This window comes from Perognathus longimembris, chromosome 7 (assembly GCF_023159225.1).
Source record: "Perognathus longimembris pacificus isolate PPM17 chromosome 7, ASM2315922v1, whole genome shotgun sequence".
Taxonomy (NCBI): Eukaryota; Metazoa; Chordata; class Mammalia; order Rodentia; family Heteromyidae; genus Perognathus; species Perognathus longimembris.
The window spans coordinates 27,093,196-27,114,910 of record NC_063167.1 but is presented as its reverse complement, the minus strand read 5'-3'; the positions used below and the strand labels follow the sequence as shown (position 1 = coordinate 27,114,910).

Here is a 21,715-nt window from a genome sequence, read left to right as displayed (position 1 = left end):
TGAAGGAGGTATATGTATTTGCTTTTATTTTCCTTTGACAGAATAGGATGTGAGATTTCAGAAATTGAACAGTCCTGGAGGATTTGATTCCGGAGCAGTAGAGAAGAGTGCTGTGTGAGTGCATGGTGAGACTTGGACAGACATACCTCATCAAATCATCCTGTCCCCACAGGCAGCTGCCTTGTCAGGAGCTCCTAGGAGGAGGAGGCTGGTGTTGGTTTTGGTTTTGGTTTGGGGATTTTTTTTGTGCCGATCTCAGGGATTGAACTCGGGGCCTGAACACTATTCCTGAGCTTCTTTTGCTCTAGGCTAGCACTCTAACCGCTTGAACTACAGTACCACTTCCAGTTTCCTCTGAGTCATTTATTGGTAAATGAAAGTCTCATGGACTTTTCTACCCAGGCTGGCTTTGAACTGTGGTCTTCAGATCTCAGCCTCCTGAGTAGCAAGGATTACAGGTGTGAGTGCCCAGTGCTCAGATGAAGAGGAGTTTTAAAGGGGAAAGGGTGGAGCCCAGCTAAACCAGATGGGACTCCCAGGTGGGGAGGCAATGCTGGTGTCTGGGCACAGGAACAGAGGCAGTCCTGGGGATCTGCTCAGCTTGTGAGATCTGGCCTCTGGCCATTTCCCTCTGTGGGGCCCCCAGCTCCCCTGGGTGGGGGTCTAGCCTTATCTCAGAGCCCAGGGAGGGGGAGCAGGACCAGAGCATCGTGGGTTTCTACCCAGTGGATCCTGGTGTCTGGTGATGAGAGGCTACAGAGGCAGCATGTGGCTGGGGAGAAGACCCCACACTCACCACAGTGGCGTGGAGATGAGGGAGCCCTCCTGGCTCTGCAGTCAGGTCCCTGCAGGCCATCCCTTCTCCAGAGCCAAGCTGCAGGATGGCAAAGTCTCTGAGAGTCCCTCCATCCCAGAGGACAGAGGAATATGAGCAAGGGGCACAAGACAGGAGACATTTTTCCATGTCAGTGGGTTTATTTCTGGCTCCATCTGATTCTTGCAGTGGCAATGGAAACTGCTTGAGTCCAGCTTGACATGGAAATACGATCAGGGTTTCAGTGGTGATGTGTGCTGAGCAGGAGGCTGGGAGGCCACCACTGTGTGTGTGTGTGTGTGTGTGTGTGTGTGTGTGGTGTGTGTGCACGCGCCATACATGCATGCATGTGTGTATGTATGTTGTGTATGGGTACACTGTCTCCCTCCCTCTGGCCCACCCTGCCTCCCTCTGCATCCTGGGCTGCCTGCCATCGTGCAGGGTGGTAGCAGAGATGCCCCTCGCACATGCAAAGATGGGCATATCCTAAGTCCTTGCACAGATTCCATGGCCAAGGGACATTAAGGTAGCAAGTGGAATTAAGGTTGCAAATCAGTTGGCCATAGATCAGTCATCAGCCTGGATTACCCACACAGCCCAATGGAATCACAGGGCCTTTAAGTCTATATCTTATGTTGTTATCTTCATTTTACATATGTATGGAGTGTTCGACGGTGCAAACGTGACAAACTGAGGCAGGAGAGGGAGCAGCAGAGTGATAAAACGTGAAAACGACCCTACTGGCCACTGATGACTTGGGAGGCTGACCATAGGCAAAGCATGAGGAAGCTTCTAGAAGCTGGAAGAGGAAAGGAAACTAATTTATTCCCCTGGATCCCCAGAGAGGAATGTAGCTCTGTTGACACCTTGATGTTAGTCCCAGGAGACTCACTTTGGACTTTTGATCTTCTGAACTCTCTGAGAATGAACTGGTTTTGCTCTAGCCCATTAAGTGGGGTGGGGGGGTGGTGGTGGTGGTGGTGGAGGGAGAGGGTTTGTCTCAGAGGCCATATAGCACCCATGTGGGCTGTGTGATGGAGGGGAACCCTGTACCCCAGAGCGTGCAATGTGCTGTCTTCTCTGTGGGAGGTCTTGTCTTTGCCTGGTGCCTCGCTCTTGGGCCCAGGTCCCCACTGTCCAGGCTACTGCAGGAGGACGACAATGGCTGTCCCCTCAGTAAGCATGCAGATCTTCTAAGCCCTGAACTCACAAGTCTCCTACATGTACTCTGTGTCAATGCAATTGGCTAGCCAGATGCCACCCCTGTGTCCTGCCACCTCCTCCCAAGAGGGTGCAGGAGGGTCCTGACCTCTGTCACTTCCTCTAACATCACAAGGTGCCACTTACAGTTGATGCAGGTTGTGCCCCCTATGAGAGCCACACTCTGCACTACATGCCATGGGCGCTAGACTTGCACCCAGGACTCAGGCTTGGCTCTGGCCCTGGTGCTAGGTAACCATCTGGGAGAGTCCCTTGTGCCTTCCTCTTCCAAGGCTGGAGGTGAAGTTGTTGCCATAGCAGCTGAAGACTCCTCTCCCTGGGGAAGCATGGCTGTCAGATGTGATTCTCTCCTGGAGACACAGTCCAGGAACAGTAAATCCCCCACCCCACCTCTCTGCAGTGCTCTGTGTCATGTGGGAAGCCCAGATATCCTTCTGTGCTGGCCTTGCTCAGACATCAGGTCTGGGAAGAACCTGGGAAACATGACCACCAGTGCAGAACTGAAAGGAGGAGTGCAGATCTGGAACTAATGTCCCGCCCATGTGTACTCATTTGACAGATGAGAAAACTGAGACCTTAAGTCAAAATGCCTTGAGGAGAGCTGAGACTGGAGCACACGTCTCTCTCTTCATTCCAGGACAGGTCTGGCCCTTCAGATTCAATGCATGAGTTCAATGCACTCAGATCATGAATGGCTGAGTGATTTTTACTAAGCTAACAGGTATTTATTAAGCGCCCGTTCTCTAACACAATGTCAGGGGCTGAGCTGTAGCTTGGGAAGGAGGCAAATGGAGCCTGGTTCTCCCCTAAGAGCTTGTATTCTGTGTGGAGAGAATAAGCAATTATGCAATTAGTTATTTAATTACAATGGTGATAAACGCTATGCAGGGGTGGAAGTGGTTGTGCAGGTTGTGCAGTGCTTAAGTGTAGGGGAGACATACGTTAGGGTTATGTACAGTGTGACTTGAAGAGAGATGAGTATGCGTTTAAGGTAACAGTACAAGACCATGGGCAACAACCTAGGAGGGCCAGGCTGGGAAAAGAGACCAGGATTACAGCTCTTCCTTTTCTCCTGCGTTTCTGGGTTTCCTCTTCTCCCTCCCTAGTTGGTGGTTGATCACACGCAGTAAGCCTTTTTTTTCTGGGAGCCTGAGAGGAGGATCCCTAAAGCCACAGGACTGGGGGCTTAGGAGGAATGGGACACTCTCTTGTCTTGTATAGCAGAGGTTCTGTTGCTCTGGTTTGGGTTCAGAGGCCTGTGATGGTGGAAGGAACTGGCATTTTCAGAAGTAAAGGCTTGGCTGCTAGACAAAGTCTAGCCCTGAGTTTTGCCTGGGGGGTGCTGGGCCTAGAGGAAGCATGAAAAGAGGTAGTTATTGTTGGGGAAAAGCATCCTGCTTACTGCTCAGGCTGAGGCAAGTGCTTGGCTGAGTACCTGGGCAGCTATGGCTCAGTGTCTGGGAGGCTAGTTCCACATTTTAGCTGAGGTACTGTGGACAAGGCCTTTACTCCCAGAGCCTCACTTTGTCTGTAATGTGAGTGACTCAGACCTATTTCATCTGACTGTTAAACTCAAAAGATAGTTCATGTACACAAGTGTTTGTGTGTGTGTGTGTGTGTGTGTGTGTGTGTGAGAGAGAGAGAGAGAGATGCGCATGCACACATAAGTACTCAGGGCCAGGGTACTGTCCCTTAGCATTTTCACTCAAATCTTTCACTCTACCATTTGAATCATTCATCCATTTCTGGCTTTTTTAAATTGGAGATTAGAATCTCATAGGCTTTCTTGCCCGGGCTGGATTTGATTTGGATCCTCAGATCTCAGCCTCCTTGAGTAGCTAGGATCACCAGTATGGGCCACCAGCACCCAAACACAAATGTGTTTTAAACCTCTTTTATATGTGGACAAAGAAATTGTAGCCCCATATGGGAAAGTCTTTTGAGGATCAAAAGGAGATCTTGTTCATATTCCCAGACCCATCATGGCATATAGGAAGAAGCAGGTGGGAGCAGAGGGTGCTCTTTGTTTTTCTTTTCTTACTTGGATAGAGTTGGTCTGGCTAGTGAAGAAATCAGCCACTGCAGGGAGTTAGGGAGATGGGCTTGTAGCGGCCTTTCAGTGGACAGAAGGAGAAACTGAGTCCTACAGATGAATTTGATTTTTTCTTGGTCACGTGGCAGCTTGGCAGTGAGACCCAGGTCCCTCACCCCTCCCCACCTATGTACTGCACTTAGTCTCATACATTCAGCTATGTAGACAACTATGGGTCCAGTCTAATCAGGGTGGCCTTGGGAAGGGATAAGCACAGTCTGATGAGGAGAGAGAAGAAGGGGACAGTCTCAAATAGAGTGGGGGAGGACCCTTTACATTATTTCCCATTTCCGGAACTCCCCCCCCACCCCCAAAGATCTGCCAATCTTCAGGTTCCCTTGCTGGGAACCTGAGTTAATACAAAGGTGCCACCTGCCCTGCTGCCTTCTGGCCACCAAGGGTTCTGGGACCTGAGGTGCAGAGGGAGGCTCAGGACAGGTGCCCCGAGAGAATGGCCCTGTTTGTGCACAGTACGCATGGCAGGTCAGCCCATCCACCTGCTGCTAAGCCTGGAAAGAGTGAGGGCTGAGGGAGGTGATGGAAGGTGGGCCAGCAGGGGAGGGGAAGGGAGAGGAGGGGGCTCATAGTACTCACTCACTTGGCCCCACCCAGAAGCTTCACTGAGCAGCCACATGCCAAGCATGGTGCAGGGTACAGGAGTGGCACATGGTCGAGCCATCGCATGTGCCTACTGCCTGCAAAGACAAGTGCCTGGTCCTGCGTGGTCAGCGGAGAAGCTCTACTCTCAGCACTACTACACTGGGCTGAATGTGGGAACACTGGAGAAGAGAGAAGCTCCAGTACCTTCCATGGTGGGTGACAGGCACCAGAAGTAGCCAAGAAGCCTGAGGCCTTTATGTAGCTCGCTGCACATGCACAATCTAGACAGTGTTTGGGGGTGGGGGCTAGCTAGAGGAAAGGATAACATAGGGAAGCTGCGTGCAGACAGGAGGTGCTGAGGCCTCCAGTGCCCAGGCAGACCTGAAGAATCCGGTCCTGGACAAGCCTCTGGGGCTCTGGACCGTGGATCTCAGTGGAACCAGGTCTAATGGGGCTGTGGACAGGCCCTAGGGGTGGGGGTAGGGGTCCCACCCCCCAGTCTGCAACTCCCTCAGGAGGAATGTGGAGATGCCACAGGCTGCTGATTCATCCTCACTCACTCCCCACAGATATTTTCCCTCATCACCCAGGGGTAGTAAGTGGAGAGAGAACTCAATGTCTATTCACTTCCTTACTGTTCACCAGTTATGTTCAAGGCTCTGTGCGTGCGGCAGAGATGAATCACACACTTCCCCGTCCTGCCCTCTGAGATTGTGTGCCGGGTCTTCCATGTGGCCGGCAAGTGTTTCTGTGGCTGTGTTCCACACACAGGGCAGAGGAGGTTAGCATCACAGTCAGCAGACCATGAGCTCTCCCTGAGAGGGCTGCGTGGAGGAGGCGGCATGGGAGCTGGGTTTGCCCAAGCTCATGTGGATTTGTGGGCAATTAAATGGAGGGGAACATTCCTAGCTGAGAGAAGCACAGGGATGAGAGTTGTGGTTTATCGGGGTGCTGATGGAACGGACCTAGCTGTGCACTGAGGTCTGAGGGTTTGGGTGTCAGGACAACCTGCCTGGCTTGTGTGGGAGATGAGATAGGAGGGGAGCAACTCCAGGTCTGCTTGTGTGTTGGTCCCGAGGAATAGTGGGCATGGGGATCTGAGAGAGGCTGGTGGAAAAGAGGACCCTGTCCTTCTGAACTGACACACTGAGAGGGGGTTGCCAGAGAGCACTCTGTGCACTCACCCAGAGAGTCCTCCCCACACCCAGCCAGGCAGTTGTTACTCTTTCTCGAGTGGAGGCATAGAGAAAGTAAGGAAATAACCTAGCCACTCGTGGTCACACAGCTAGGAAGTAGAGGAGACAGGATTCCAATCCAGGACTCCAGGTTTGTATGTGCTTCTAGATGAAGATCACATGGTTGGGGTTTTGCTCAAAGGGCTCCTCTAGGTCTGCGGCTCTCCAGATCAAGGCTGCAGGTTCCCTTATTCTCTGTAAATTGTATGGGGGTCCCATGAGGCTGCTCTGGTTCATTGATTTGGTACCAGAGCTCACACCTAGGTAGTGAGCATGCAAATAGCTGAAGCAGTGGAAACTTTGTGTGGGAAAAGGCGCTGGTGGCTACATCAGTAATCCTAGCTACTCAGGAGGCTGAGATCTGAGGACTGTGGTTTGAACTGAGCCTGGGGAGAAAAGTCCATGAGACTCTTTATCTCCAGTTAACAACCAAGACGCCAGAAATGAAGCTGTGGCTCAAGTGCTAGCCTTGAACAAAAATGTTCAGGAACAGCACCGAGGCTCTGAGTTCAAGCCCTAGGACTAGCACCCCTCCCCCCAACAAAGGAAAAGAGCACCAGGGGGAGCTGCAATGAGGCACTCCACAGCTTCCTCTGGTGCTGAGCAGTGGGGGCAAGGAGGGGCTAGAGAGTCAGGTTGGGTCCTGGATCAGAGTCTTAACTGCTACTGGAGATTCCCATCACCAGACTTCTCATCTGAGCGAAGGAGGTGGCAGTTGTGGATGCAGAAAGCCATTCTCTCTGCCAAAGCAAGTACCTCATTTTTCAACACCACCCCCTAGTGAGCACAGGTCACCCCCCACCCTCCCCACCCCCCGCTCTCAGGCCTTGGTGACGATCTCTGTCCCCAGTGTTCCCCAGGATCTCAACCTACATCTTTCCTTTGGCATCACGGCGATCTTATATGGAATCATGTCTTATTTTTAGATATAATTGTTGTAGATACAAGATCAGAGGAAGATCAGAAAGCGCCAGAATAGGAAGAGAGGCCAGGTCTCCATGTTTGCAAAGCTGACTGTGCTATTTAAATCTCCTACCAGCCCAGGTGTGTGCTGTCGCCCCCATCTCAGAGATGAACAAACTGAGACTCTGAGGCAGTAAATGAAGCCGTGCTGAGGCAGAGTAGTCTGTCCAGTTTTATTGGAGGCACATCCCTGGGCTCTTGCCTGCCAGAGAAAAGGCTCTTCATAGCCCTACTCTTAAGCCTGCTTCCCCAGAGTGCAGCTAGCTGACAGTGGACCCTGCCTGTAACACCAGGCTGACAGTGAGAGCTCAGGCTGGGGCTCCCGGGGATGGGGAAGAGGGTTTTAGATCACTGATTTTCTTCTGCAACTTCCGCTCTAGATAGGGGCCACCCTGAGACTAGGTCAGGTGTCCTTTACCTTTGCACCCTGGGGTCCGGCCCTGTGGCAGCAGGGTCTGGTAGAAGCACAGCTGAGACTCCTACGTGGAGTGTCCTGTGGGCTCCAGTAGAGCCCAGGGAGAGGAGGAGTACTCTTTACCACTGTGATAAATGCCACTTCCGGTGACTATGACAGAGAGAGGAAAATGATCCTGGCCGTGTTGTCTTCTGAGGGCCTAGTAGCTCTGTAGACCAGGCTTTACCTGGGCAGCCTCCTGCCTCTCCACCATACATTCACTGTGGACACCTCCCCTTCCTACCCTTGTAGGGCCTGGAAACCCCAAATCTTTCTTCTGTCCAGTTCCAATGAGGAGTTTCAAGGGGGGGGCTGTAGATTCCTGCCTGTACCCCACAAAGGGGATCTGCATTTTGGCTCTTTGTGCGATGCCCTGCTCATCCCTGACTCAGCTGCCACACAGGTGGGGAGAACACAGCCAGTGCCAGGAAGGATCCTAAACTGCCCCTGTGTGGCCAGCTGCATGCGACAGTGCTTGGGGCTGTCACATGGGCTTACAAAGGAAAAATGAGTATCCAGAAAAGGCAAAACCTGGAGTCTGAACACAGGGAAAGGCAAGAGGCTTGTAGAATTGGACCTGACCCCTAAACAACAGCCACAGGAAGAGAGAGACCAAGGGAAGGAGACTTGGAAGGTCTTCCCCCACAGCTGAAGAAGTGCACTGGTACTGTTGAGTTCTTCCTGTATGCTGTGTGCCTATCACACACCTGTCTCACCTGATCCACACAAGTCCAAGGAGAGGTAGGGCTTTTCCCTTCTGACTTATGAGGAAAATGAGGCTTGTGGCAGGGTGAGGTGGAGGGGTTCAATAATTTAACTGAGGCCACACAGCTATTAATGGCTGAAACCAGAGTCTGAACTCAAGACCTGATGATGTGAACTTTGGGTCTCTGGGCTTCTTCAGTGGTATTGAGGAAATGAGGCATGCCAGTAATTCTTCAGTTCCTCTCCCAGTCTCTAGTCTCTCAGCACTATTCACCTGAACTATTCTGTGTGATTCTTCCTTGGGTGGCCCTGTGTGTTGGATTTTCTTAATGATCCACAGATCACAACAGCAGGAATAAAGAAGGAAAACTAAAAGATTTTCCTCGCAATTCTCATCCCTATACACATCAAAGTCAGCTTTGCTGTGTGCTGGCAGTTGTCCCATTGAGCAACCCTTCCCTGCCCAATTGTTTTCTATAAAGAAGCCACTTTAATGCCATTTCTTTTTACTTTTTATGGTGGCAAAAATATATAGAACACTAAGTTTACCAGTGTGTGTGTGTGTGTGTGTGTGTGTGTGTGTGTGTGTGTGTGTGTGTTACTTAGGTTTGAACTTGGGGCAGGCACTCTACCACTTGAGCCATAACTCAAGTCCAGCTGGAGATGGAGTCTCAGGAACTTTTCTCAATTTAAGTATATTATTCCCAAATGGCATATGGTTAGATATTTTTCTTTTTCCCACTGGTCTTTTAACAAGATAATTTAATCGTCCTTATCATTGTACTCATTAATATTTGCCACCTTTCTTTATGTCTTTGTTATACTTCTTTCCTTCCACTTATTATACTTTTTTCCCTTTACTTGTTAAATTTTTGAATTTTCTTTGTTCCTACCTACTCTCTTATTAGTTTGGAAGGTCTGCATCTTAATTTTCTTCCAGAAGTAAGTAATTCTCGATTTGTGTTGAGAGTTGAATGATAAATAATCCCCAACAAGATGACATCATTGTAGACATTTGTTTAGATACCCTATACATTTTCTGTTTTTCTTCTATATTCTTCACTATTTGTTGTATGCCCTTTCTTGAATTACTTATTCTTGTGCAGCTTTTATTTTGTTGGAATAATTCCTGGAGTAATTTTTGCACAATGGATAAGTGGGTGGTAGCCTATTTTAATACTTTTCTCTTTTGATTTGAGTCTTGGCTAGCCAATGGATCTCAGGATTTCAACATTTTCCCCTCAAAGCTCCAACCAAGGTCTGTAGTAGCCAACAATGTGGACATCAAGTCCAATGCTAGCCTGTTTCTCAAGATTTCTGTAGGGACTGCCAAATGCCAGTCCCCCCTTGCATCAAGACAACGTGTTGGTTACATCAAACTGAGGCTGTCACTCACATGGAAAGGGAGAAGAGCACCTCTGCAGATGCCTGGTGTGACTAGGAGGAGGAGGCAAAATTGGCTTTGCCCAATACCAGAAGTTTCCCTTAGGTGGGTGTGCCAGTGTGGGAGCATGCTCAAGACCATGTGAGGTACACCACAGTTATCAGGATGGTTGGGAGCAATGATTAAATGTTAAGGCAAGGCAAGGGCGTGGGGTGGTACACTGAAAGATCTTAGGGCCCAGGATGTTGATACAGAATAGATGGATCCTCAGGAAGTATCTGTAATGCATAATCAAACCATCTACCAGGGCCAGAGGCTCCTGGTTCAGCAAGGTCACAGGACTGGAAGATGAAAGAGGAGAATGGTCTCAGTTCTCAATGCCTTCCTTCCCCTCCACTTTGGCCTCTTTGAAGACCCAGTAGAGTGTGTGTGTGTGTGTGTGTGTGTGTGTGTGTGTGTGTGTGTGTCTGTGTGTCTGTGTGTGTCTGTGTGTGTACTAGTACTGGGGCTTGAACTCAGGGATGGGACACTGTCCCTTAGTACTTTCCACTCAAGATTACCACCCTACTACCTGAACCACACATCCACTTTTTGGTGGTCAATTAGAGATAAAAAGCTTGTGGACTTACGTGCCCAGTCTGGCTTCAAACCATGATTCTTGGATCTTGGCTTCCTGAGTAGTAAGATTATAAGCATAAGCCACTGGTATCCAGCTGGAAGATTCTTTTATCCTTGGATTTCAGTCCCTGCCTTTGGTGGCATTCTGGAGCTTGGTAGATAGACTTCCTTGCATGGGCTAAGAAAGACCAGTGTAGCTCCAATTAGATTTTCCTCTACTCCTGTTGCCTCACACTTTCTGGACAGCCAGTGAGGCTCTGTCCTTATTTGTAGATGATGATGATGATGATGATGATGATGATGATGATGATGATTTTGCAACATTTAGAGAAGTGGAAGACAAGCTCCACTTGATAGCTAGAGACTCAGAGGTGTGTAACATTTTCAGATGACGTGGATACAGGTGTGGCAGGGCAGCCCTCTGACTTACCCTGAGGAGGAGACAAGGATGGTAGGTGATGGATGGGTAGTGCTGGCCTTACTCCTGTGGCTCCCTGTGGAAGTCTCCTGCTTCTACCCATCCCATCTTTTCCTCAAGCCACAGCCCTCATTTGCAGGGCATTACCTCACAGATCATAACCATTCCATTAACTCACCCCCCTGCCAGTGCAGGTCCAGCCTCTCCTGCTACCACTTTCATGTTCTCCCACTGACTCCTCCCTTTGGTGCCATTGCTACCTCTTCCCCAGTCACTTCTTCAACATTCTGGCCATTTTAAGATCCTCTGTTTGCAATAGTCTCTCTCTTTCTCGCATTCAGATCCCAATAAAACTACAAGTCTACTGTGTTACCCTTAAAGGTCTCTTCAGACCTCACCATCCACCACCACAGATACACATTTGTTCAATGAATGAGCGACCAAAGAAGGTTCTAGCGAGAATTTTGCACCTTGGTTCAGGGGATTTGAACAATTTGGGCTTCATACAGATTGGCCTTTTCCCTCCCAGGGTCTCTGAACCATAGATACCACCATTGGTCTCCAGAGAAGCATTGCAATGATGCTATGAGCATCCTGAGAGGAATGTCCAGCTTTACGGGAGCTGGCTGAGCCATGGGAGGGAGGGAAGATGGGCAGAACCAGGCCAGGTGGGCTTGGCTGTGGGGGAGGAGAGCACATTCTAAGTAGAAGGAACTGTGTTTGTGGAAATCAGCAGAAGGAATAGAGCACCTTCATTTTTTTCTTATTAATGACAATCTATTGGAGGACATAAGGTCAGACTTGAGAGTGATGGGATGCAAGCTAAGAACAGTTTGGATGGTCAGATGATAGAATCAGGAAGTGATAGAAGGGAACCACAGAGCAAGTCCAACCTCAGTACCACGAGGTAGTGTGATACGGATCTGGGTGTGCACAGGACAGAGCTGGCTGCCTTTAACAGTGGCAGCTATGGCTGGAGGAGACAGCAGAGGACTTTGGGTGATCTGCGTGCTCTGTTACAGCAATCAACAGTGCCATCGGCTTGCCAAGCACTAGCTATCCTAAGGCCAGATTAACCCAAAGCCTGGTATCTAGGAGGAGCAAAGGGGCAGTGCTCCAGGCCTGGGCCTAGGTTACTCCAGACTAAGATCACTGAGTTCCACTCTGAGACAAAGTCCATAGTGACTATGTATGTTGGACCATGTGTCTGACATTGTTCCAGGCCCTGTATGCACTGACTCATGAAAACGTTGGGAAGTGCTTGCCATGGTTAGCTGTTTTCAGGTGCGAACAGCAACTTTCCAAAGCTGCAGAGATGATAAGGAAAAGGACTGGGATTTGAAGCTAAGTGTCTTGGCCCTAGAAACCATGTTCTCAGCCATTACACCATCCTCCCTGGAACAGACAAGCCAGGAAGACTCCAAAGAGAACCATGTAACTGCACAGGCCAAGCTGTACACAGCCAACACTTGGGCTTTCTGCTTTAAGAGGCATCTTCCTCTGGATTATCTTACTTGATCCTTACAACAGCTTGATAAATGGGTTACTACAAATTGGTGTAGTCTGGGCTGGGAATATGGCCTACTGGTAAAGTACTCGCCTTGTATACGTGAAGCCCTGGGTTTGATCCCTCAGCACCACATATATAGAAAAAGCCAGAAGTGGCGCTGTGGCTCAAGTGGCAGAGTGCTAGCCTTGAGCAAAAAGAAGCAGGGACAGTGCTCAGGCCCTGAGTTCAAGCCCCAGGACTGGCAACAAAACAAAACAAATTGGTGTAATCTGGTACCAGTGGCTCATGCCAATAATCCTGAATACTTAAGAAACTGGGAAAGGGAGCACTATTGTTGAGGCCAACCTGGGCAGAAGCCTTTGTGAGATTTCTTCTCAACACATACCTTGGTGTTGTGAGTGTACCCATCATCCTAAGGCTGAGATTGGGAGGATCCTGGTGACAGGCCAGCCTGGACAGAAAAGTCTATGAGATTCCACCTCCATGGAGGAAGCTGGATGCGCTGGTGCATGCTGGTAATCCCAGCTAAAACAGGAAGCCTAATGTAGACAGATTTCAGCTCAGGTGCATGCCTAGGCAGAAAGTAAGACCCTGTCCTAAAAATAACCAGCAAAAACCAGGGCTGGGTGTATTTTACAACTCTAGCCTAGCAAGCGGGGGTGCAAACCTCACTACCACAAGAACAAAACTGATGCACACACATTTGTTTGTTCACCCAGTTAAGCACTGCTGAGCACCTGTCCTGATCCAGCCTTCCCTTGGCCTGAAAGCTCTGTTTTGTTTCATGGTTTCAGGAAGACAATGTGTTCCTATGTCTATTATTGTAGGTAATCCTTGCCTGTGCCCAGATACCAGTCACTTTTACAGACTGTATGGGTTTTCTGTGTAGCAAATGACCTCCACTTAGGTGACTAAGTCCCATAGCTAATTATTAGCTCAGTGCTATATGGGTTCAAAGTCTGTAGAGGGTCTGGGCTCTACTCAGGTAGACAGGGGGCGTTGGTAGCTGAGGTCTGGAGGCTCTGAGGAGCATTCTGAAGTTCCGAGCACATTCCTGTTTGCTGCAGGTATAGGCCTGTGGTTCTCTTTCCTTCTGGTATTCAGCCACTCAGTCACTCCCAGTGGTGGCTTCCAGGGCCTTCCCAGGTTGTTTGTCTGCCTTTTAGCTAGGAAGAGCCCAGGGAGTCCGAAAGATTCCAGTGTGTGACTTCTATGTACCTAGACAGAGAAAACTCCACTTGTAAAGGACTTTCCTTGCTGGGCGCTAGTGACTCACATCTGTAATCCTAGCTACTCAGGAGACTAACATCTGAGGATTGCAGTTTGAAGCTAGCCGGGGCATAAAAGTCCATGAAATGCTTATCTACAATTAATCAGAAGTGGAGCTGTGGCTTAAGTGGTAGCATGCCAGCTCTGAGCAGGAAAAGCCAAGTGAGAGTTTGATGTCCTGAGTTTACACCCCAGTATCAAAAGATAAAAATATAAATATGAAAATAAGTGGACACCAAAAATTAAATTATGAAAATATTATATATAAGTATGTTTTATCTATATATATATATATGGAGATAAATATAAAAATAAAAATGGGGAACTGGTGGCTCATACCTACAACCCTAACTATTCAGGAGGCTGGGATCTGAGTATCACAGTTGGAAGCCAGCCCAGGCAAGACAGTCCATGAGACTCTTATTTCCAACTAACCACCAAAAAGCTGAAAGTGGAACTGTGGCTCAAGTAGTAGAATGCTGGCCTTGAGCTAAAAAACTGAAAGACAGTGCCTAGGCCCTGAGTTCAAGCTCCAGGACTGACACAATGAATGAATGAATGGCTTTCCTGATTTTATTGGGCCTGAATACTCTCCCTATTTGAAGGTAGTTATGTCATATAGCAAAGCCTAACCTGCCATGCTGTTCCCTGTCCTATCCCGAGCTATCTTGAACTCTGTCTGCCATACTGGGGGAGAATGAGAAACTCAGACAAGCTCAGTGTTGGGTGCAAGGGAGTGCACCCACCAAGAAAAGCATATTGGGAGGAGTCAATCTCCTGAGACAGAAATTTCTTTATGCCCCAAAATGACCAAGAACATCTAACCATGACTTTTGTAACCATGGCCTTCCCCCTGCAGGATTGGAGGCACAAACTCAGCCACCTCACAGTAGCTCATGGAGAAGCTGCAAGAGCCTCAGGCCGGGCCAGCTCTGCCCTCCAGAGGGAAGAGCAGTGCATAGAGGAGGCAGTGGACATGAACTCTGGCTTCCAGAAAGATCTGCGCTTCAGTTTCGGTCATCGGAAGTGGTGCCTTCAGCACAGGTAGGACATGGCTGTCCCTGGGCAGGTTTGCTAGGTGCTATTTTAACCAGGCATGAGCTTGCCATTGCATCCTCTTAAAATGTGTCATTGTATGAGGATGGTTGCGGCCTTCCTTGGCCTCTGTGAGGCCTGTTCTGGAAGTTCTTGCCATGCCTTAGTTGGGGGTGATTTTGGGGTGTTGGTAATCTGCAACCACTCCTCATGCTATCTCCCCAAAATGCACTCCTGTTCCCTTAGTTGCTCGGTTTCCCACCCATTCCTGACAAAGAATACAGTGGTAGCTTTCGAGGGACCGTAACATCCTCATCCCTGCTTTCCAGGATCCCCTCCTCACATGCTTGCCCACCTCCCTTCTGTGCAGTTAGGCTTTGTGGTGGCTTTGAGGGAAACAGTGGTCTTCAGGACCCCTGTCGGGAGAGTTGGAACGATGTCAGGTTTGGGGGCAGGAGTTCTCAACATTAGGATTGGAGACTTGAAAATGGACCCCACCTCCTATGGTGCAGATTGGATTGGACTGAGAAGGGCCCGACACAGCATGTGTGTGTGTGTGTGTGTGTGTGTGTGTGTGTGTGTGTACATGTGTGTGTGCATGTGCTCGTGTGAGCACGTGTACATGTGCATATGCTTGTGACTCCTTTTGGATGCATTCTAGGAGCTCAGGCTAGATGTTCAGATGGTGGTTAGGGTTAGGTGCACATTGTTGGCAGCAATTTGGATCAAAATCAAGTCCTTAGGTGTTTTGTCTGGTACAGAATGTGCTGGGATCACCTGGACAGCTGGCAGGGTGGAGGGAGGGTGTGCCTGGCTTTAAAGAAGGAAGAGGAGTAGAAGGAGGAGGAAGAGATGATGAGGGTGGAAGAAGAGGCAAAGGAGGAGAAGGAGGAGAAGGAGATTGGGTCCTTGGGCATACTCAGACCCTCTGGATCATAAACTCTGTGACTAATGTAAGGGACTGATCCTGTGTCCTTTCTCTAGGGACAGGAATCTGTATTTGTATTCATTTGCTTCTCTTTTGAGATAGGAGTTCTCTCTATAGCTCAAGCGGGTCATGAGCTCACCAGTAGCCCAAGCTGGCTGAGAACTCACATTCTTCCTGCCTAGGTGCTAGGATTACAAACATTCTCTATATTTGGAGTCTGACACAACCAAGGTTCAGGACCTCAGGGCCTCTTCTAGGGCCCAGTAGCCTGCACTTGGGTCAGTGGGCTCAGCTATGATGTTCAAGGGACCTGCGATGAGCAGAAGATATTTTTGCATTGTGCAGAGGGGGCCAGGACTGCAGGCCACCTATACCCACAACTGGATCCTCCCCTCCCGCACCGGGCTCACAGACCTGGCCTCACTGGGGTTCTTATGCAAGACAGAAAAAAACATTCTGAGTGCCTAAGAAAATATGGGCACTGAGTCCCATTTTGAGAGATGTGTGAAGTGACCCTGAGGAGCCTAGTTCTCCCCTGAGTTCAAGACCCACCTCTGAGAGTCTCAGTTTTGTACATTTACTGGTTTCACAGGCAAGAAGTCTTACCTTTCATCTGTAAAATGAGGATAGGATGATATCTGGCCACCCATGGCAAAGACTCCCCACCTGTGAGTAGCCTCCCTCCCACTCTCTGCTATCATGCAGGCAGCCTGACCACACCAACTGCTAGATTCAACCACCTGATCCCAACATGGGATTCTAGAGTCAAGGAATCAGATCTTGCAGCATGCAGGGCCTGGCACACCTAAGCCCTGCAAAAACTCCATTATAGCTGATCCTGTTGGCCCATTTGTACATATAGGAAACAGCACAGAAAGGTTCGGTAATGTAAAGACAGTCACAGCTAGTAAGGGGCAGAACCTCTGGCTACAACAGAATTAGCCCTTTTTTTCTTTTTCCACCAAGATGCCTCCTGAAGAAAGACAGTTATGACTTCCAGGATGGCCCTTCCCTAGGAAGAGCTATATTTTAATAGGAATCAATGATTCTCTAATGAATGGAGTCTCTTCTTGTCATCCTGGAGTACCCCACCCCCGGTACCTTGACCTAGCATGTGTTCCCTTTTGTGAATACAGCAGTTAACCCTGTGTGGTTCATCTCCACTAGTAGTCACAGCCAGGAACTAGAGTCATTCTACAAAGCCTACAATAAGTTCTTGAACTAGTAAGAACACAACCCTCTGAGGGACACAGCCAGAGCTGGAAAGGGGAGAGAAATGCCCCAGGGATTCCCTCCCATGGGCATGGCTGGCATTTTCCCTCCCCTTCTTCATACTCCTAACTCTCTTTTGACCACATGGTGCTGCCAGCTGCAAGGATACTCTATAGAAGAAGGTACTCACCCTGCAGGAAATGAGCTGTCAGTTCCAACCAGAAACCTGGCTCTGGCCCTTGCCTGTTCTCCCTGGGGAAGAGAATGATGTGATTAATGGGGTGCTGACTCCAGGCTGTTGAGTGGCTCAGGTGGTCCTGGGTATGTCTGGCCCACTAGGTAGTGGGCTGGAGAATGTGGCATCGAGGAGAAGCAGGGTATGGGATTAAGACAGCACATGTGTGAGCTGGTAGATTTCCTCCTCCCCCTACTGCTCATGCCAGAGATAGTGGAGCCCATTAGCACAGCTGAGATTTCCGGAAGCCTGTCTTCCCAGCTTGAGTCATTTGAGGGCAGGGAACCAGGAAGTCACAGCCCTGCTTCAGGAGGAGCTTGGACTGGCGCTCTCTCCAGAATTACATGATTGTTGAATGAATGGTTACCACAGAGCTCATCTGAAAATGGAAAGGGAAGCATTTTCTCGGTGGTGAACATTTATTATCTTAGAAGCCATTTGTAAATATCAGAGCTTGCATCTAATGCCAATAAACAGGTTGAAGTGGTAGCTCGTTAATGCTCATTGATTTTTAAGCTCAAACATTTGTTTATTATGAAAGCTCATCTATAGAGTAATAATTCTGTTTTGCTGCAGAAAAAAATCAACACCTGAAGTTCTAGGTCAGGAATCTGCAAGCTATAGTTTGTGGGTCTAATCCAGACAGCCAGTTCATTTTTACAAGTAAAGAGTTATTGGAATGTAGTGGTGCCATTTGTTTACACATTATCTCTGGCTACTTGAGACCATCTTCCCTCAAAGCCAGAATTATTTACTAGTTGGCCTTTTACTGACCTCCGTCCTAAATGATCCTTTGGTTGCTGTATGGGCTGAAGCATCTAATGGTCCTTCTCTAATACTGAGAAGCCTGGGCTTCTCAGATTAAAGGATTCTGTACCACATCAATGCAGTGATGTGATGATTATGGATTTTCAAAGGTGTATCTGTCAGCCACAAGGTGGTTTTCAGCTCTATAGGTCCTGAGCATTGGGGAAAGAATAGAAGGGAGTTCTGGTTTGTATCTCTGGCAGTATCCAACAAAGGTCCAGAATTCTTAGTACAAACACAAGTCAAACAGGAGGCCCAGCAAGCCTTGTGTGATCAACCTTGTGTGATGAATATACATGGGAACAGGAGGCATAGAAGTCTCTCCTAATCAGCATCCCTGCTTTTCTTCTAACAGATCAGGTGTGGGGCAGGCATAGGGGGCAGAAAAGATGAGGGGACAGAAAAGATGAGGGGACAGGCTGGCATGCCAGGCTGTGGCTCACACTGGAGAGCCGTGAGCATGGGCAGCTGCAAGTGACCTAGATCCAGACAGGTGTCGGGGCCAGAGGAGGTGGTTCTGGAATCGGGGGCTGACTTCGGCATTCTAGGCAAAGCCCACACAGAACTAGGAGTGAAGCCAGGCGTCCTAGCTCCCAGGCTACCTGTTCCTCCATCCACCAGGATATGGAAGGGAGGGCCAGGCCGGGTGGCTTGGAAAGCTGTGGGTTAGAGCAGGAGGGACTCAGGGGAATAAAAAAAAAGAAAAGCCTCAGTCCTTTCTTAGGTTTGCTGCTCACTCCATAGAAAAAGGACGTTTTTAGATTTTGAAAGGATGACCTCATTTTTTTCTTATTTACATAGCCCTGTTTGTTTATATAGTCCCTTAAAAATAGCTAACATGTGCTAAGCTTAGTGCCCTCTCCCCAGCACCAGTGGGAGAGCCACTCTATGGGGAGAGATGCCTTTTTATCAGAGGGGCAGCCTTGTTCCCAAGGACAGACGGGAGCAAAACAGGACAGGTAGGAAGTTTCGTGGTTTTTCATGTCGCTTTTCTAAAATAGCTACACTCCTGCCTCCTACTTCCTGCCTGGCTCGACACAGGCTAGATTTTCTCCTTCTCAGGACTCGAGTTCTGTCTTTTCCAAGGGATCTAGTAACAAGCACACTTGACCCTGAAGACCTTCAGCTTGCCGCGGATGGTCTCAGAGTGGGTGTGGGTGTGGACCACTGGGTTTGCATCCTGGCTCAACTACCTGCTAGCTGTGTGCTATTGGGAAAGCTACCTAACCTCTCTGGGCTGCTTTTGCAAATCAGGCATAACAGCTCTAGCTGCATTGAGTATATCCTGTGCAGATTTAATGAAGAAATACCTGTAGAGGCTCAGCACAGTGTGGGTACATAGCAATTTTTATTATACTTTGTGTTTATGTGTGTGCGCTAGTACTGGGCCTTGAACTCAGGGCCTGAGCACTGTCCCTTAGCTTTTTCAATCAACATTGGCACTCTACCACTTGAGCCACAGCTCCATTTCCAACTTTTTGGTGGTTAGTTGGAGACAAGCATCTCATGGACGTTCCTACCTGAGTTGACTTCGAGTAGCTAGGATTACAGAAGTGAGCCACTAGCGCCTGGCTTTCCATATAATTTTTAATAAAAATCATTAGTGTTATTGAGTCTCTATCTCTAACCGGTCCAATCATGCCAGCCTTCTAACCGCTTTCCTTGTATAAGCTAGTATGCTCCAGCCCCTCCTTGAATCCTTTATTGAACAAGGTAAGGCACAAATCTGACCATGTTGTCCCCTGCTGGAAGTCCAATGCATTGCTCCCACTTTGTTGGAGCTGGGTGAAAAGAGTCATATAAAAAGAGTATATAAAAATGAACAGGCTGTGTTTCAGGAAAACATTATGTGCAAAACCAGACAGTAGCTGGACATGCCCAGCCCTGACCTACAGGAAGAATCTAGAATCCAGAATCAGCATTCCCATCCAGCCCAGCTCCTTCTCCCTGCTTCTCTACCCCTCGGTGACATATTACACTTTGATCCTCTGTACTTACTGGGTTTTCTTTCTAGCTTTTCCATCCTTGTCCCTGTGTGGCCCTCTGCAAGGCATTAAGACCCCTTTCTCTGGGGTTCTGAGCAACACTGTCCAGTTCTACTCTGATCAGATGTGTGGTAATTCGGTCTCTGTCCTCCAGGCGAGGGCTCTGCCTTCCTTCTCTATATCCCCCTGCAGGCACTGGATGGGATTCTGAGGGTGCTCAGTAAGCAATTATGATTGACCAGATAACAAAAATCTGAAGATCTGAAGATGAGGCACCGCCTTGGGGTGCCCACTATCAGTGTAGGAAGCTGGGGTATGAGCTAGCCAACAACCCAGGCGGGGAGTGATGGCATCTATTTGTTGGGGGTACTCATGACATGGTATGTTTTGGTGCCTCCTGGAGGTATTTGAGCTAGCCATTGTAGGATAGGAAAAAGACTTTTAGAGAGAAGGGGATCAAGTGGGCTTTCCATGTTAGGGAAATGGCCAGAGATGCGCAGACCCTGTGGTGGGCTGAGGGTGGTGAGTGGGTGGCCCAGCCTGGCTGCTACCGCTGTGAGCTTCTGCTCCAGACAGAGGGAGACCCATGTCTAGCACACGGGGAAGAGGCTTATCAATGACCAAGAGTTCATGTTTTGTCTCCTGAGCCAGAATTTTCCCCAAGCATGGTCCATAGACATCCCTCAAAACAGAGTTACATGGTTTTTTTTTTCACATACATGTTCAGGGGCCCTGTGGCAGACTGGAGGCCAGGAGGCAGGAGCAGACAGGGGTGGAGAGTGTGGTCTATAGGTGAGGCTGCAGTGTAGACATGTGTGGTGATCACAGACCAGAGCCCCTTTTTTTTTTTTTTGTTTGTTTGTTTTTTTTTTTGGCCAGTCCTGGGCCTTGGACTCAGGGCCTGAGCACTGTCCCTGGCTTCTTCCCGCTCAAGGCTAGCACTCTGCCACTTGAGCCACAGCGCCGCTTCTGGCCGTTTTCTGTATATGTGGTGCTGAGGAATCGAACCTAGGGCCTCGTGTATCCGAGGCAGGCACTCTTGCCACTAGGCTATATCCCCAGCCCCCCAGAGCCCCTTTTAGGAAGCAGGCTGCTTGCTGAGCCTTTTTCTGCCAGACATGGGAGGGCCAACTGAGGTAGAAATGAAGGATCCTGCCAGGGAACAGGAGAGGATCCCCAAGCTCAGGCCAGGTTTACACTGGGGTTACTACAGATATAGAGCCAAGTAGTACTGGAAGAATCTCCCTCTCAGTCTGAGAGTGGGGACAGTCTTGGAGGAGGGACAGGCCTCTGGTCCCAGCCCGTCTTTTGCATGGTGATAAATCAGTAAGGTAACCGTTGAGCCGAGAATAAGAACCACACCACCCATCTGCTGGGACAAGCTCTGCCATCTTTCCTCTGTTCGGCGTTGTTGGCTGGCACCCTTGGGATATCTGTGGCTTCCATCCTCCTCTCTTGGGTCAGCTTATCTTCCCCCTTCCTTGCCATCCCTCTCTTTATTTGTTCAACTGTCATTTGTCCCAATCCCAGAGGGGCCTAGAGTTACCCCATGGAGAGTTTTAAATGTGCATTCCTTCACCTGTAAACTCAAGACACCCATGAGAGAGAGAGAGAGAGAGAGAGAGAGAGAGAGAGAGAGAGAGAGAGAGAGAGGCAGGCCTGACCTGGGTCCTCATGGCTGAGTGGCTCTCTGTGGCTGCCTGTGTGACTGTGCTCTTTTGGAGAGGCTCAGCCTGTGTTGGAGGTCGAGGAGACAGTAGGAATGTCAGCCTCAGGGAGGTGGACTGTCCTTAAAGTGGCCCTGCTACCCAGGTGTGATTGTGGCTGTGGTCTAAGGCCAGCCCAGAGAAAAAGTGAAAAATCCCTATCTGAAAAACAAGCTGAAAGGATTTTAGGTGTGGCACAAGTATAGGAGCTCCTGCCTAGCAAGTACTAGGCCTTATGCTTAATTCCCAGCATTGAAAAAAAAATCAGCCATGTTTAGATAAAAGGTGCCAAGCACCAGACCAGGTGATGAAACACAGTACCTGCCTCTTAGGAACCTAGGAAAATAGATAACTACAATGGGAAAATAGACAAATTACTCTCTCTGTGCTTATGTACAAACACATATACATATGCACTCACACAATCACAATGTTTTGTTATTTTTTAAGATCTCTTCCTAGTAAAATTTAGGGACAAAGTGGCATCAGGAGGTGGCAAGGTTGAAGTCAGGACAGCTGAGAGG

The 21,715-nt window shown here is 49.0% G+C and overlaps 1 protein-coding gene across 2 annotated transcripts in view; it reads left to right on the top strand.

The window, feature by feature from the left end:
* Positions 1-21,715, top strand: part of Hivep3 (HIVEP zinc finger 3) — a 376,984-nt gene that overhangs the window by 293,612 nt on the left and 61,657 nt on the right. For both annotated transcript variants that reach the window (XM_048351026.1, XM_048351025.1), the window contains exon 3: positions 14,143-14,327. The gene's annotated coding sequence lies outside the window, so the exon portion shown is untranslated. The remainder of the gene's footprint in view (positions 1-14,142; positions 14,328-21,715) is intronic.